This window comes from Sminthopsis crassicaudata, chromosome 3, assembly GCF_048593235.1.
Source record: "Sminthopsis crassicaudata isolate SCR6 chromosome 3, ASM4859323v1, whole genome shotgun sequence".
In the NCBI taxonomy this organism is placed as follows: Eukaryota; Metazoa; Chordata; class Mammalia; order Dasyuromorphia; family Dasyuridae; genus Sminthopsis; species Sminthopsis crassicaudata.
In genome coordinates this window covers 57,617,755-57,634,105 of record NC_133619.1, presented here as the reverse complement: position 1 = coordinate 57,634,105, position 16,351 = coordinate 57,617,755, and the positions used below count along the sequence as shown (strand labels likewise).

The following is a 16,351-nucleotide window of genomic DNA, read 5'->3' as shown; positions in this document are numbered from 1 at the left end:
ACTGGAACTGATAGATATATGGATAGAATTCAAGGGTCCATGGACTTGGATATGATGCAAATAAATTTTTATTTTCATTAACCTCTAATCGAAATTTAGTATTTTCTTCAACTATTAATTAAAAAATCCCTACATTATTCTGAGAATGGGTCCATATAAAGTCCATCAAACTGTTAAAGGGGTCCAGAATATACATAACACAAAAAAAGTTGGAAAAAAAAAAACAAACAAACTTGTTCTAGGAGCTTTCTAGGAGGTATGTTTGGAGTAGAGTCACTCAGCTTAAGGAAGTACTCCAATCATATGATTTCAGCAGCAATCCTTCCAGAATGGTATATCATTTCATTCTAACCAAGTCTGTGCTCGTTTCTATTTCAGGGTTTTCCCGAAACACTCCTGGATACCTTTCTTACAGCCGTCTGAGCCTGTCTGCTACCTCACCCTACTTAAATGTCAGCAGGGTAATATTCTGCAGTCTCCTGGCTGTGTCTTAACCATTGCTGCTAAGATTATCTTGTTCCCAAGACTCTGATCACATCAACCCCCCTCCATCCCTCTCACGTAAATAACTCCCAAGTAACGGGTTTCTTGTTTCAATTCAAGATAAATTCAGATCAAGTATTTTCACCCTCAAGATTCTGCTTCCTTTGTTTTCATGCTCTGACCTGCCTATCTCCTTCTTTTGCTTCATTCCAGTTTTCTTCTCTTCTCTTTTTTCAGGCCTCTTCTTCCTCTCTTAACATAAGGTCCTTCCATTTTTGCTCTCATTCTTTTTTATTTGCTTCATTCATGATAACCCTTGACTTCAAAGCAGATAAGCAACAGTAACTGGGCACTCGACCTTGAAATTTGAGGCAAGTCACTTCCCCTCTATGAAGGAACCCCAGTTTCCTCATCTATAAAATGAGGGGATTAGAATGGACAAGATGATCAGTAAGGTGCATCCTAAAAGCTATTTCCTGGACAAATAACTATTTTGTTTTGTTTTTCTCTTAGAGATAACATAGGATAATGAACTAGACTTGATCTCAAGAGGATTGAGTTCAAATCTCACTTTATTATTTGCTAGCTATATGACTCATAATAAATCACTTAACTCCTCTTAGTTTTCAGTTATGTCTGTATCTATACCTATCTATGTATATAATTTCTCTGAATCTGTTTCTTTATCTGTAAAATGAAAATAATAATAATTAAAATACTTCCTTTATATGGTGGTCATAAAGATCATTGAGATTATATATATAGTCCTTTATAAATCTTAAACTGCTAAATAAATATCAATTATTATTATCAAATCCCTCTGGAAGATCCAAGTCTTTTGCAGTCTTCTTCTGGTGCAATCTATGAAGTAAAAAAAATTATGCTTGAGCCCCAATTGAATCTAATGTCTCTATTAGAGCTTTTAGCTAGAACTAACAACTAAATGGTTTAATCTAATAATTAAATAGGTAATTTAGTGGATAGAATGTTGAGCCTAGAATCAGGAAGACCAAAGTTCAAATCTGGACTCAGTTACTTACTAGCTCTGTGACCCTGGACAAGCCACATCACCCTGGTTGCCTCAGTTTCCACATCTGTCAAATAAACTGGAAAAGGAAATGGCAAACACAATTATCTTTACCCAAAAAAACCCAAATGGGGTCATGGAGAATTGGACATGACTAAAATGACTGAACAATAGCAATTCCCTTGAGCCAGTACAAGCTTGCTCTAGCCTATCCATGCTTATTTTTGGATACCATTTTAAGTTTTACAAAGTACAATTCTCATAATAACCCATGAGGTAAGTCGTAAAACCATTATTATCTCTGTTTTTACAGATGAGAAAAAATGCCCCAGAGAATTTAAGTGTCTTCCCCAATGTCACCTTTATAAATCTTTATGATAATTGCTGCCCATGAGAGACTCTTGCTGTTTTTGAAGAACTAGGGCTGTGCCTTGGGGGCTAAATTCCCAGTCTAATGTCCTGGCAGAGTATGGGTGGCTTTCTTAGAAACTATTTTTTTTATTACTAAAAACATCTGTGTGACTATAATTGTAAATGTGTTCAATTTTAACCTTTGTGAGTTAATTAGCATGGCTTTAGTGGCGAACCATGAGGAATTTCAGGCTGAGGGACTTAAACATGGGAAAGATAGATGCCTTCAATTGCTCACACAAAAGTTTTGTACAAATGTCTCACAGAAAAGCATAAAAAAAGAAAACTATTTCCTCTGCAGAAAAGTGCCCAGTGAACAATTGTTGTAACAAATGTTCCTATGACATTTCCAAAAATTGCAAACTTTTTGCAATGAATTATGGGCATGATTAGATCTCCCTAGTGTAAGGATGGATTTTGTAATAACCTTCTAAATGGTCTCCAAGCTTTCTCTTTTTCCAATCATTCCTCCACAAAGCCATCAGTCTGATATTTCCAAAATGTAGGCCTGATCATCTCACTTTTTCTGTTGTAAAAAAAGTCTTCTACAGCTCCCTCTTGCTTTGAGGATATAGAACATGATTCTTAGCTTGGCCTTTAAAAGCTTTCTACAGCCTGTAAGAAGGGAGAATGAACCAAATCAATGGTATCAAATTCATATAGAAAGTGAGGGGCCACTAAACTTTACCTAAGGATTTCTGTGGACCACAGATTGACTTAGGAAGGCCATATATTAACATTATCTATGTTCTATTGTATTTTTAAAATTTTTGTTAAGTATTTCCCATTTACAAAATATATAGCACATTATGGTTCAGACTGCATGTTTGATACCTTTGGAATAGATGACTTTAAAAAGTTCCTTCTGGGAACACTGGGAATTGAGTGTAAACTGTTTGCACTATTATCTTTCTACCCAGGTTACTTTTACCTTTGGAATCCAAGTCTTATTGTGCAACAAGAAATTTGGTTTTACATATATATATATTGTATCTAGGATATGCTGTAACACATTTAACATGTATGGAATTGCCTGTCATCTAGGGGAGGGAGTAGAGGGAGGGAGGGGAAAATTTGGAAAAGAAGTGAATACAAGGGATAATGTTGTAAAAAAAAAAATTACCCATGCATATATATGTACTGTCAAAAATTATAATTATAAAATTAATTTTAAAAAAAAAAAGGAAAGTTCCTTCTGGGCCAGTTAGATAGCACAGTGGATTAGAGTGTCAGACCTGGAGTGCAGAAGACTCATCTTCCTAAGTTCAAATCTGATCTCAGACTAGCTGTATGATGCTAAGCAAATTGCTGAACCCTATTTGCCTCAGTTTCCTAATCTGTAAAATGAGCTGGAGAAGGAAATGGTAAACAACTCTAGTATCTTTGTCAAGAAAACCCCAAATGAGTCATGAAGAGTTGAACATAACTGAAAAATAACTGAACAACAATAAAAATGTGCCTTCCAATTCTAAATCTAAATCCTATAATTTTCTGATACATTCATTGCATAGTATAAATGCTTCAGCCAGTTGATTGAATTTCCTTTGAAATAATTGGCATGATGGCCATGGAGTTAGTTCTTCTGATGCCTTTTTTTCCTTTTGTTTTGTTTTGTTTTGGAACCACCAACATGACAAAGAAAGAAGGAATCTCAACAATTTACCACTGGCCCATCAGAACAAAGAAGGGGGTAGAATAAACATATTTCCATAAAAGAAGGAAGGTGAAAGAGTATGTCAGATAAGCAGTCATTTCACCAATAGTCCTGAGCATAGGTCTCCTAATTCCTGTATAGGTCTCCCTAGCTTGAAAACTCAGCAGTGACCAATGAACGAAAGTCCACCCCAATCATTTTGCTATTGACCCTGCTCAGCCTCTTGTGTTCACTTTTTTTGGATCATGATTTAGACTCTGCATTTGGGGTTCTTAACCTGAGATTCATGAGCTTCAAAAATTGGGGGGTATAAATGTATTTGAATGTAATTGGTTTCTTTTGTATTTAATTTTATACATTTAACAACATTATTCTAAGAAAGGGTCCATAGGGCACTACAATAAAAAGTAATTAAGAACCCCTGTCCTAAAGTTAACTGATATTTCTAATCACTAGCATTTGAGAGAAAAGTTCACAAGTTTTGAGATTTCTTAGCTGTAGACTATAACTCTAATACTTTGACAAAATTATGTAATTGCTTACAAAAATGTAGAAGGATCCCAAGGAACAAATTCAGAACCATTAGAGTGGAGAAGAGGCAGAACTTCAAAATTCATGAAAGAATGACCAGTCACAATTTCAAAAGATCAATGATAAAGAATGTAACCAACTCCTGACAGAAAGGAGATGGTCTCCAGATACAAAATGAGGCAGATGCTTTTTGGACATGACCAAATTTAGATCTTTTTAACTTGATTATGAATATTTGTTATAAAGGTTTTGTTTTTGTTTGTTTTGTTCAGAGGGAAGTAGTAAAAAGTAATGTTAAATGAAAAAAATTAAATAAATTACATAAAAATAACCCAAATGTATGAAAGAACATTATTATCACATTACAAAATCTAAAAGCAGATAAAATTATTTTGTAAGAGTATAAATGTAAAGAAGGGAAACTCTGAGTTCCAAATCTCTCAGATGAAAACCTTAAGAGCTTTAATGACTATATAATTATATTTCTATTTTTAATTAATCATTTTAGGTTATAAGAAGCATAAATTTTGGCATACTTCAACCAGCTAACTATGGATGGGGGAAAACAATGTCTTTCTCTATTCCTCTAATCCATGCTGCAGCCCAAAGCCAAGATAATATCCCTTAGTCAAGGATCTCATCATATACCTGTTCAGTTCAATAATCTTTGGGGACTTCCTATTTCCCTATTTCCAGAGGAAAAAAATTCAAAACTTCTTTGATTGGTCTCCAAAATCTGGTGCCACCCTAACTTTGCCATTTTACAATATTTTTTCCCATCCATGCACTTGGGCCAAACTGGATTATTCTCTGGCCCTCCAAATGTGCAGCGCTTATCCCCACATCCTTGCCTCTGCTCACACAGTTGGTTCATGTGTCTCTCTCTCTGCATATCTTTCCTTCAATTATTTATAATTCAATCAAACTGTTCTTCTTACTATTTCTCATACACAACCCTCCATCTTTAGCCTCCATATTTTTGCAGTTTGTTCCCCATGACTGGACTGCATCATTTCCTTATCTTAGCTGCTTAGAATCCTCATTTTTCCTTTAGAATTCAACTCACCTGACACCTCTAAATGAGATCATTCCTGATCCTGATCAGATGTCAGTACCTCCCTTTAAAATTATCTTGTATTTACTTTACATATAAATAGTTGCAAATATAGCTATACAGATGTACATTCACACACACATATATATTTATAACTATTATCTATCTATCTATCTATCTATCTATCTATCTATCTATCTATCTACTTATTTACATGTGTAATTTCCCTCAGGAAAATGGAATCTCCTTAAGGGAAGTTAATATTTCTTTTTTGCTTTACTATCTCCAACACATAGTAGGTCCTTAATAAATGCATATTGTTTTGTTGATATTTGTAAGGTAGGGCAATATAAGAATACATTGTTGAGTCATTTCAGCCATGAGCAACTCTCTGTGACTTCATTTCTTGGCAAAGATACTGGAGTGGCTTGCCATTCTTTTCTTCAGCTCATTTCACAGATTAGAAATTGAGGAAAATAGTATTAAGTGACTTTCCACTGCCTCACCTTCCATCCTTTCCCCCTTTTATAGTCAGGAAAATTGAAGATGACATAGATTAAATGATTTACCCTGATTTCATAACTGATAAAGGCAGAGGCAGGATTTGAACTCAAGGCTGTCTTGATTCCAAGTCTAACATTTTTTCCACTGCAGCATGCTGTCTCCCTAAGTTTCTCTAATAAGATAATTTCAAAAAGTTATCCTTGTCAATCTTTCTGAATGTTTTGTCCCCACAAAGTTCTGCCCAGTAACAAAGAGTTAAAAATCTAATCCCTAAAGTGACCTACATCACCACCAGAAAAGGGTTTTCTTCATTCCATTGTGGTGATAATCTTAGACTTCCAGCAGGTTACCAAATCAATTTGTTTCCCTGGCAACCTGAAGAGAGCATCAGGAAAATGAGAACTGAAAAAAATCAAATCTGGTCATAAATCGCACTGTTTGGGGGATGGACAAGGGGAGCTAAAGCAGCTTTAGAATACTTTTTGGCCAGAAGTCAGGGTGGGCAACTTGCCAAGTTGGGTGACCCACTTAAAAATCTTAGAATTGTAGTTCTGACCTTCTATCCTTTTTAAGGATCAAAGCTCTTTTGACACTAAGAAATGTATAAGTCCTGAAAGTAACTTATGCTTAAAAAATTAAACTACAAATGGAAAAAAAGAGAAACTTTTGTGTATTGGAATGATCCTTTGTTCTTGGAAGACAGAATTTACTTTTTGAACTTTGGTTTACTGAACCCATGACAAAGGAAAATGTGTTGGAATCTTCATTAGTTCCTCAGTAGTCTTTTACCTCCCGCCCCATTCCATGTTCCTGGGCACCTCTCTTATCTCTAGTTATCATGTAAAGGGTTTCCAGATTGTCAGGTTCCAGGTGCTATAGGAACATAGACAATGTTAATACATGGCATTTTAAGTCAGTCATGTAAAAAGAAGGAGTGATTGAAACAGGTTCCAGATCATGGGGAGCCTTTTTCCAATTCTGGTTCTAATCCTTATGAGCAGCATGACTGTGGAGAAGGCAAATTGCTTCTTTGACTCAGTTTCTTCATCTGTAAAATGAGAATGATGCTTGAGCAATCAATTTCACTGAAGATTTTAAAAAATAAATTTGTATTGATGTCTTCTGTTGCTTACTTCATCATCACTGTTGTCCTCAGTATCCTTTACAGAGAACTGTCCTATACAACATATTTTTTAAATAATAAAATAATAAATTAAAATTAAAATAATTATCATTATCATATGATATTAAATATATTATAAAATAGCAAAAATAAAAACTGATTGATATTGCTAGAAATCCCCCCAAAATGATTTCACCTTAAAGTCCTTTAGAGACACAAGTTATTATCATTTAAATTTATTTATTTTAATACAAATTGCATTTTGAATCATTTGGGAAAGAAAAAGCAGAACAAAAAGAAAAACCACAGGAGAGAAAAAACAGAAAAAAGAAGTGAATAGCATATGTTGATTTACATTTAGTCTTCATAGTTCTTTTTCTAGATGCAGATGGCATTTTCTGTCCAAAATCTATCTGGATTGCTTTGAATCACTGAACCACTGAGAAGAACCAGGTTTTTCATAGTTGATCATCACACATTCTTGCTATTATTGTGGACAGTATATTCCTGGTTCTATATGTTCTGTTTGTATGTTTCTATGGCTGGGTAAGGCACTCAAGGCCTCACTTTACTCAGGGGCATAAAGGAGGTAGCATAAGGGAGGGGCTAGGAAGACCTGAGTTCAAATTTGAATTCAGATGCTTTCTAGCTATATGCCCCTGGGTAAGTTACCTAGTCCTGTTTGTCTCACTTTTCTCATCTGTAAAATGAGCCAGAGGAGGAAATGGCAAATGATCCAGTGTCTTGGTCAAGCCCAAGAAGAGATGGAACAACATATTGGGGGTAGGGTCCAGCCAAAGCTTAGGGGAGCAGTGGAGGGCCTGAGGCTGAACACCCAGACAGAATTCAGAAAATGACATTAATCTCGGTGCCTTGGGACAGCCATGATGCTCAAAAGCACAAGAAATAGAAGAAATTAGCATTCCTGATGCTGATGATGGTGCAATAAGGTAATAGAACAATCTCTTTTTGCACATGACTATGATGATAATATTTGGAAAATCCTAAAAACTGAACTAAGAAGTTATTTGAAACAATGATTAATTTGAGTAAAGTAACAGAATGTAAACTCCCATAAATCATCAGTATCACCAACAAATGATAGTCATATCTGTGTGTGTGTATACATATTATATATAGCCATTTAAAATAATTCTAGACAGTATGAAACATCTATGACAATTTTACTTAAACTATATTTATATATTCAATATCATCTCAATTAAATTACCAGAAATTATTTTACTGAGTTAAAAAGAATAATAACATAGAATATATCATTTATCAGACTTATGGACAGGCAAACAATTTAGGAATAAACAAGAAATAGCAGAGCAAGGTATAAAATGGATCATTTCAATCACATTAAAATAAAAAGTTTGTACAAATAAAATCAATGCACCCAATATTTTGTGTCCTTGGTCCTATCACTTGAGCCTCAATCATCTTATCTATAAAATGGGAAGGTTGAATCACTGGCTCTCTAAGATCCTTTCCAATTCTAAATCTTATTAATCTAAACCACATGATCTGCCCAATTTCCTCTGAGAAGCTTCTTATTTCATTATTCCTGGGCAATGGGAACATATATCTATTCAAGCACACTTCAGGAATCAACAACAAATAAAATTAAATCCTAAATGAAGCCAGTGCTTTTACTTTTATTTCTTCCCTAAGGCACCTAACCTTGAAGATATAAATGTTGTTACTGTTTTTACTAAGTTATATGAACATGTTCTGAAATATGTATTTATTATAGTCAGCATTCATTTGTTCATCTACTAGAATCTAACCCTTCGAGGGCAGGTGCCCTATTAGTTTTAGGTAGTTATAATATACTGTTCACTATAAAAATTACTCGTCAAGGTTCTGTGAAATATATAGAGATAAATAAATATGTCCCCACTTTTACCTGCCCTCAAAAGGCTTTGCTTTCTTATAAAACAAGGATGGAAAATGTACACCTCACAATTCAACATATAATAGGTTTCTTTTGTCTGACCTACAATTTAATCAAGATATGAAAGACCAACTATGGAAACTATTTCCACAGATGTAGATTATTAACATGTCTGTAATTTAAAGCCAGCATTGCCTGAGGAAATTGAGAGTTTAAGTGGTTTTATCCATCGGCCCACAATTAATATATGTCTGAAACAGGACTTGACCGCAGGTGTTCCAGACCCCAAAAACCGAACCTTTATGCCCTACATCATCAGTTTCTATGCCATTATAGGAGCTGCAAGGATAATTTCATACCTAATTTGGTTATCTCCACCTCTTTTCCACAAGTAATTACTTTCAGAAATGACCTAAAGAGCCATGAAAAATCAGGATCAGTCTATTCAAGGTAAAAATGAGCCCTTGCATATTCTGATAGCCATGAAACAAATTAAGAGGCAAAACTGAACAGTAAAAAATAATATATGATATGCAGAAGGGCAGGCATCTAAGAAAGACCATTTATTTTAGGCAAACTGGGAAATCATCAGAGGCTATCTCTTGGGCCCCAAGAAAGTAAATCTCACTCATCCCGCCTTTTCAGATTTGTTGTTGTTGAAATTAGATTTCTTTAATTTTGAGAATTTTGAGTTCCCTAAAGGCAGGTGGATCAGAAATACAAATTGTGAAGAACTAAAATGTTGCACTGATTATTATCCTTTCATGCTTATTAGATTCTAGTACATATTCTGTGGGAGGAAAAGTCAAGATTCAGAAGAGCAGAAAGCTGAAAAATGATTTGATGAGAGAAGAATTGGCCTGGGAGCTAGAAGAACTATTTCAGCCCGGTTTTAAAAACTAACTGGCAAGTTATTACCCCTCTGAACCTCAGTTTTTTTAATTTATAAAATGAGGTTGGGGCAGGTAGATGGCACAGGGGATAGAGCGCCAGCCCTGAAGTCAGGAGGATCTGAGTTCAAATCTGGCCTCAGAATAGCTGTATGATCCTGGGTAAGTCACTTAACCCTAATTGCCTCAGCAAAAAAAATGAGGTCTATTGACCTAGATCAGGGCTTCTTAAATTTTTTTCACTTGTGACCCCTTTTCACCCAAGAAATTTTTATATGACCTTAAATACATAAAATAGGTGTGCAAATCAAATATTTACACTGATAACAAATCATAATTTTGTAACCCCCACATTCAATTATGAGACCCCTTATGGGGGGTCTTAAACTTAAACATATAGCATATGTTGATTTATATTTAGTCTTCATAATTCTTTTTCTAGATGTAGAGGGCATTTTAAGTTTAAGAATCTGGTACCTAGATGATCTCTAAGGTCCTTTATAACATATGACATATATAACATAACAAATGATAATTTTATGATTCCAGTCATCAACATAAGTATCTTAGACATGGTAATTTCCAAAAACTTTTCTAATGCTAATACTATATATTGTCATTTTTTTGAAACTTGCAACCATCCTCTCCCTGCTTCTAAAAATGGACTCAGAGAAAAAGGCTTTACTGTGGTGCTTAAACACTACACATAACTGGACTTTAATTGCAAAGTCATTGATTAAGTTGTAAACTAGCTGAGGAAGAATCTTGAAAATGGAAATAAAGTGCTTAAGAAGTCATAGGACTACATAAGCAGGTGAGATGAATCCACTAGGGACAACCATGGTGGTGAAGAGATAGGGCAGATGATATGGCTTAGAGGATCTCAGGAGCAGGGCAGATGGTAAAATCTCGGCTCTTCCACAGTCAAGCAGCCTGAATAAAGGGGAAGGCAAGATGGGAAGATGCTCCTGGTGAGATCAGCTGAGAGTAGGTAAGGAAAAACACTGATGGGACAGCTCTAGTGCCCAAGTTTGAACAGCTAAGGGTCTGACGTGGGATTTGAACTTGCCTTTCTAAGTCCAGTCTCAGCTCCTTGTCTTCTCTATTGGGATGCCTCTTAAGACCCTCAGGAAATATCTGAATCTGGGACAGCTTTGTTTTAGGAAGGCAGGTAGGCTGGCAATGCTCCTTCTTCAAGCTACATCTTGGGCATTGCTGGGGATACAGAAGAGCCAAAAGTTTCTATGCTATTTTGAATGACTGACTCAGCTGGCAGACTTATTAAGCTTCACTCTAGGAAGGCAGTGTTTGTCACAGGTTGTGTTCCTTCACTTATTTCCCCTCAGACTTATCCAGAAACACTCTTCTCTTCTTACAGCAGATTGTCTTTTCCTAAGATTCAAGGTCATCAGGAAGTTTCTAGGGGTTGTTGGTCAAGGGCAAGAGCTAGAACTGGTGCAAGAATAAATATTGAAATTGAAGAAGTACAAGGTATAGAAGTAGGGTTTTTTTGGTTGTTGTTGGTCATCCTAGAGGAGAGTATAAGAGGGAGAAGAAGCTCTCCCCGCCCCTCCCTCACTGCCAGGGGAGGAGCCTACTGTTAATTAGATCTGTTACTGTATATTATGAGAGTAACTGGAAGTACAAGGAGTTACAGATGGGCTATTTGCAAGAGAAGAAGCAAGACTTTAAATCAGCTTTCATCCCCTCAAGTTCCTTGCTTAGCTTTTCAGGTTCTGTAATCTGACATTTCCATTACCAGTCCCACACCTGGATAAGGGTAACCAGAGCTTTTCCTCAGAGTACCAAGGGTGTGCTTCCTTCCATTGCCAGGATAGTCCTTCTCAGGGGCTTTCTTCACCAGACCTCCAAGGGACAAGATATTTCAGTTCTGGTATCTGAAGTCTACCTGCTCTCTGCCCCATCACTCTTGTCTCCCATCCAATGATTACTCTTTTTCTCATTTAGATTTTTGCATTTTCCTGGGATAGGGCTTTGCCTCCAGCCAAAACTCAATGGATATTGAATTACTGGAACATATGTGATTTGTTAATTTTAGAGAAGTGATATCTTCGATTTGATTCTCCTAATTTGGGCTGGGAGCTAGGACTACAAGAGGGCATATGGAATTCAGTATCTTTATACTGGCTCTAATGTCAGACAGGTTCAAACTATACTTTTGATCTTTTGTGACCATTCAGTGTCAGATAAGTCACTTAATCTGAATGACCTCACTCTCCTCAGGAGCAAGACCAGAGAGTCTCTGAAGTTCCTTCCAGCTACAGAGCAATGGTGAGGAGAAGGAACTAGGACTGATGCATGGTGCAAAGTCTAGTTTTGTTTTGTGGTTAGCATATATGTGATGCTTTAATGGCATTTTTACAAAACACATACTGAGGAAATGGGCATATTCATTATTCTGGAGTTTTCCAAAAGATCATTAGGAAATGAAAGCAGAAATAAAGTATGCAATTCTTGGAAGGGAGACACATCTTTCTTCTACTGGGTTTCTCAATATTTGAGTTCATTCCTTGAATGAGGGAAAACATGACAAGAAGTTATCACATTCATTGCAAAAAATCTTAGCCTAACTACTTATTCTCCTAAACAAAAATGTATTAGTTTCATGTGCAACTTGGGAGTTCCAAATGACCCAAACCTTAGACCCCTTTTAGTTTTGGCAAAGACAGCTTGATGAAACTAGCAGAGGCAAGCTTGAAAAACAGAGGCAAAGCTCCTGCAGTGCAGAAGCAGCAGAGAATGGACGGTGATCAACAATTTATCCGGGCCTCAGCACCAGAAAACAAGGGAGGATCAATATTACACAAGCTATGTGTAGGTCCATTAGTTCCATTTCAGAGCCTTCCAATGGATTTCTATTTAGTTCAGCAATTAACAGCTGATTCAACCCTTATAAATGACAAACAACCACAATTTACAATATTTAACTAGGAAACTTTGGAAAAGATTTTTTCCTTCCAAAGAGTATTTTCAGATCTGTTCTTATTTTTTTATATTATATTGTTTTCCTCCCCAATTACATGATAAAACAATTTTTAAATATTAAAAAATTTTGAATTTCAAATTCTATCTTTCCCTCTCCTTCCCATTCATTAAGGTAAACAAGCTGATATTGTTTACACATATGCAAGCATGTAAAACATTTCTATATTAGTCATTTTGTATAAAAGACTTGAATAAAAAAAAAAGAATAAAAGAAAGAAAGTGAAAAATAGTCTTCAGTCTATTCAGATAGTATCAGTTCTGTTCCTGGAGGCCATTAATAAGTTTTATCATTAGTTTTTTGTAATTGTCCTGGATAATTATATTGCTGAAAATTCACAATTCTTTATCATATAATATTGTTATAACTGTATACAATGTTTTCCTAGTTCTGCTTTACTATACTTTGCATCAGTTCACATAAGTTTTTCCAGGTTTTTTTCTGAATTCATCTTACTTGACTTTCTTATAATACAATAATATTCCATCATAATTACATGCAGCAACTTATTTAGCCATTTACCAATTGATGGGAATCTCTTCAATTTTCAGTTCTTAACCACCACAAAAAGAGCTACTATAAATATTTTGTATTTAATAGGCCCCTCCCCTCCTTCCAGACCTAGTGTTGGTATTGTTGGATCAAAGGATATGCACAATGTTATTGCCCTTTCAGCATAAATAGTTCTCCAAATTGGATGAGTTCATAATTTCACCAACGATGCATTAATATTCCAGTTTTCTTACATTCCTCTCCCACATTTATTATTTTCCTTTTTTTTTTTTTTTTTTTTGGTCATTTTAGCCAATCTGATAGGTGTGAGGTGATATCTCAAAGTTCTTTTATTTTTCATTTGTTTAATCAATGGTGATTTAGAGCATTTTTTTTCATATGACTATAGATAGCTTTTATTTCTTTGACTAAAAACTGCCTGTTCATGTCTTTTGACCATTTATCAGTTGGGAAATGACTTGTTTTATAAATTTGATTCAGTTTTATATATATATTTGAGAAATGAGGCCTCTATCAGATATACGTGTTTAACTCCCCTTCCCCCATTCACAATTTTCTACTTTCCTTCCAATATTGGCTGCATTGGTTTTGTTTGTGCCAAAACATTTTAATTTTATATAATAAAAATTATCTATATTCTATTTTGTAATGCTCTCTATATTTTCTTTGGTTAAAAATTCTTCATTTATCTATAGATCTCTCAAGTAAACTATTTTTCCCTCTTCTAATTTGCTTATGGTATCATGTGTAAAATATATACTTATTTTGACATTGTCTTGATATATGGTGTGAATTACCTAGTTTCTGCCATATTGTTTTCTAGTTTTCCCAACAGTTTTTGTCAAAGAATGAGTTTTTCTTCCAAAAACTTGGGTCCTTGGGTTTATCATATGCTAAATTACTACGGTCATTTAGTATAATGTAATGTATAACTAATGTATTCCATTGTATACACCTCTCTATTTCTTAGTCAGTACCAAATTATTTGGATAATTGCCTGTTTATAATAAATTTGAGATCTGGTATGGCTAGACCAGATTCCTTCACTTTTTTTTAGTTGATTTCCTTGACATCCTTGCTGTTTTGTTCTTCTTAATGAATTTTGTTATTATTATTTTTCTAGCTCTACAAAATAATTTATAGTCATCCTGATTGGTATGGAACTAATAGGTTAATTTGGGTGGGATATCATTTTTTTTTATTTTATTGGCTTGACCTACCCCTGAGCAATGAACATTTTTCCATTTGTTTGATCTGACTTTATTTGTATGAAAAGTATTTTGTAATTGTGTTCATATAGTTCCTGTTTTTTGTCTTGTCAGGCAAATTCCCAAATATTTTATTTTGTCTAGAGTTATTTTAAATTGAGTTTCTCTTTCTATCTCTTGCTCCTCAACTCTGCTGGCAATATATAGAAATACTGATGATTTATATGATTTTATTTTGTTTTCTGAAACTTTGCTACAGTTTTTAATTATTTCAAGCAGTTTTTTAGCTCTCTAAAAAGTACTTTTTTGATCTCTAAGGTTCTCTAAGTATACCATAATATTATCTAAAAAGGGTGATAGTTTTCTTTTCTCATTGCATATTCTCATTGCTTCAATTTATTTTCTTCTCTTACATTTCTAGTAATATTGAAGGGTAGTGTTGATAATGGACTTCCTTGGTCCACTTGTGATCTTATTGAGAAAGCTTCAGCTTTCTTATTCTAGCTTATTATAGATGTTTGCTGATGCTTTTAGATAAATATTTACTTATTTTGAGGTAAATTCTATTTATTCCTATGTATGCTAATATTTTTAATAGGAATGGCTGCTGTATTTTGGTAAAGGTCTTTTCTGCATATATTGAGATAACTATTTTATTTCTATTGGTTTTGTTGCCAATTTGGTCACTCAAGCTGCTCTCCTAATTTTGAACTAGCCCTGAATTTTTTGATGAAAATACCATCTGGTCTTGGTGGATGATCCTTGTGATATACAGCTTTAATCTTCTTGCTGATATTTTATTTAACATTTTTTATATCAAGAGTTCAATAGTCTATAATTTTTTTCTCTGTTTTGGCTCTTTCTGGTTTAGGTATTAGCACCATATTTGAATCATAAAAGGAATTTGGTAGGACTCCTTTGCCGATTTTCTTAAAATAGTTTATATATTATTCAGATTCGTTGTTCTTTAAATGTCTGGTACAATTTGCTTGTGAATGCTAGGTATTTTTTTTTTTTCTTAGAAAATTTATTGATGACTTGTTCAATTTCTTTTTTCAAGATTGGGTTAGGTAAATATTCTATTTCTTCTTCTGTTAACCTGGATAATTTATATTTCTTGTATATATCCATCCATTTCCTTTAGATTATCAAATTTATTGATGCATAATTGGGTAAAATAGCTCATAATAACTGTTTTAATTTCCTCTTCACCGGCCATGAATTCATCTCCTTCATTTTTGATACTGAAAATCCACTAAGCCAGTTTTTAGCTTTATTTATTAGTTCAATGATTTACTTTCTTTAAGTTTTATTAAGCTTTCTTTTGATTTTGAGGATTTCTAATTTGGTGCTCAATTAGCAGGATTTAAATTGGTCTTTTTTAAGTTTTTTTTTAAGCTGCATGTGCAATTCACTAGTCCAATCTTTATGTTGTTGATATAGGCATTTAGAGATACAAATTTTATCCTAAGTACCACATTAACTGCTTCTCATAAATTTTGGTATGTTATCTCATGATTTTTTAAAATGAAATTATCAGTTGTTTCAATGATTTGTTCTTTAACCCACTTATTTTCCAAGATTAGATTATTTAGTTTCAAGTAATTTTTAATCTATTTTTTCATCGCCCATTATTAAATGTAATTTTATTATGTTATGATATGAAAAGGATGAATTTCTATTTCTGTTTTTTTTTTCATTTGATTGTGACATTTTTAATGCCCTGGTCAGCTTTTGTGTAGGTGCTATGTACTGCTGAAAAAAAGGTATATTCCTTTCTATTCCATTCAATTTCCTCTAGACATCTTCAAATCTAAATTTTCCAGAACTTTATTCACTTCCTTAGCATTTTTTTCTTGTTAATTTTTTAGTTAGATTTATCTAGTTTTGAGAGGATAAAGTTAAGGTCCCCCACTAGTATAGTTTTATTGTCTATTTCTTGTAACTCATTGTCTCTCCTTCAAAAATACCATTTAATACATATATGCTTAGTATTGATATTACTTTATTGTCTATGGTACTTTTTCAGTAATGTATAGTTTCTTCCTT

General features: G+C 34.1%; 1 long non-coding RNA gene across 2 annotated transcripts in view; it reads left to right on the top strand.

The window, feature by feature from the left end:
* The window catches only part of LOC141564835 (uncharacterized), a 54,051-nt gene extending 52,881 nt beyond the window's left edge, over nucleotides 1-1,170 (top strand). For both annotated transcript variants that reach the window (XR_012488751.1, XR_012488752.1), the window contains one exon: nucleotides 379-1,170. This is a non-coding gene — a long non-coding RNA (uncharacterized LOC141564835). The remainder of the gene's footprint in view (nucleotides 1-378) is intronic.
* Nucleotides 1,171-16,351: the final 15,181 nt, after the last annotated feature.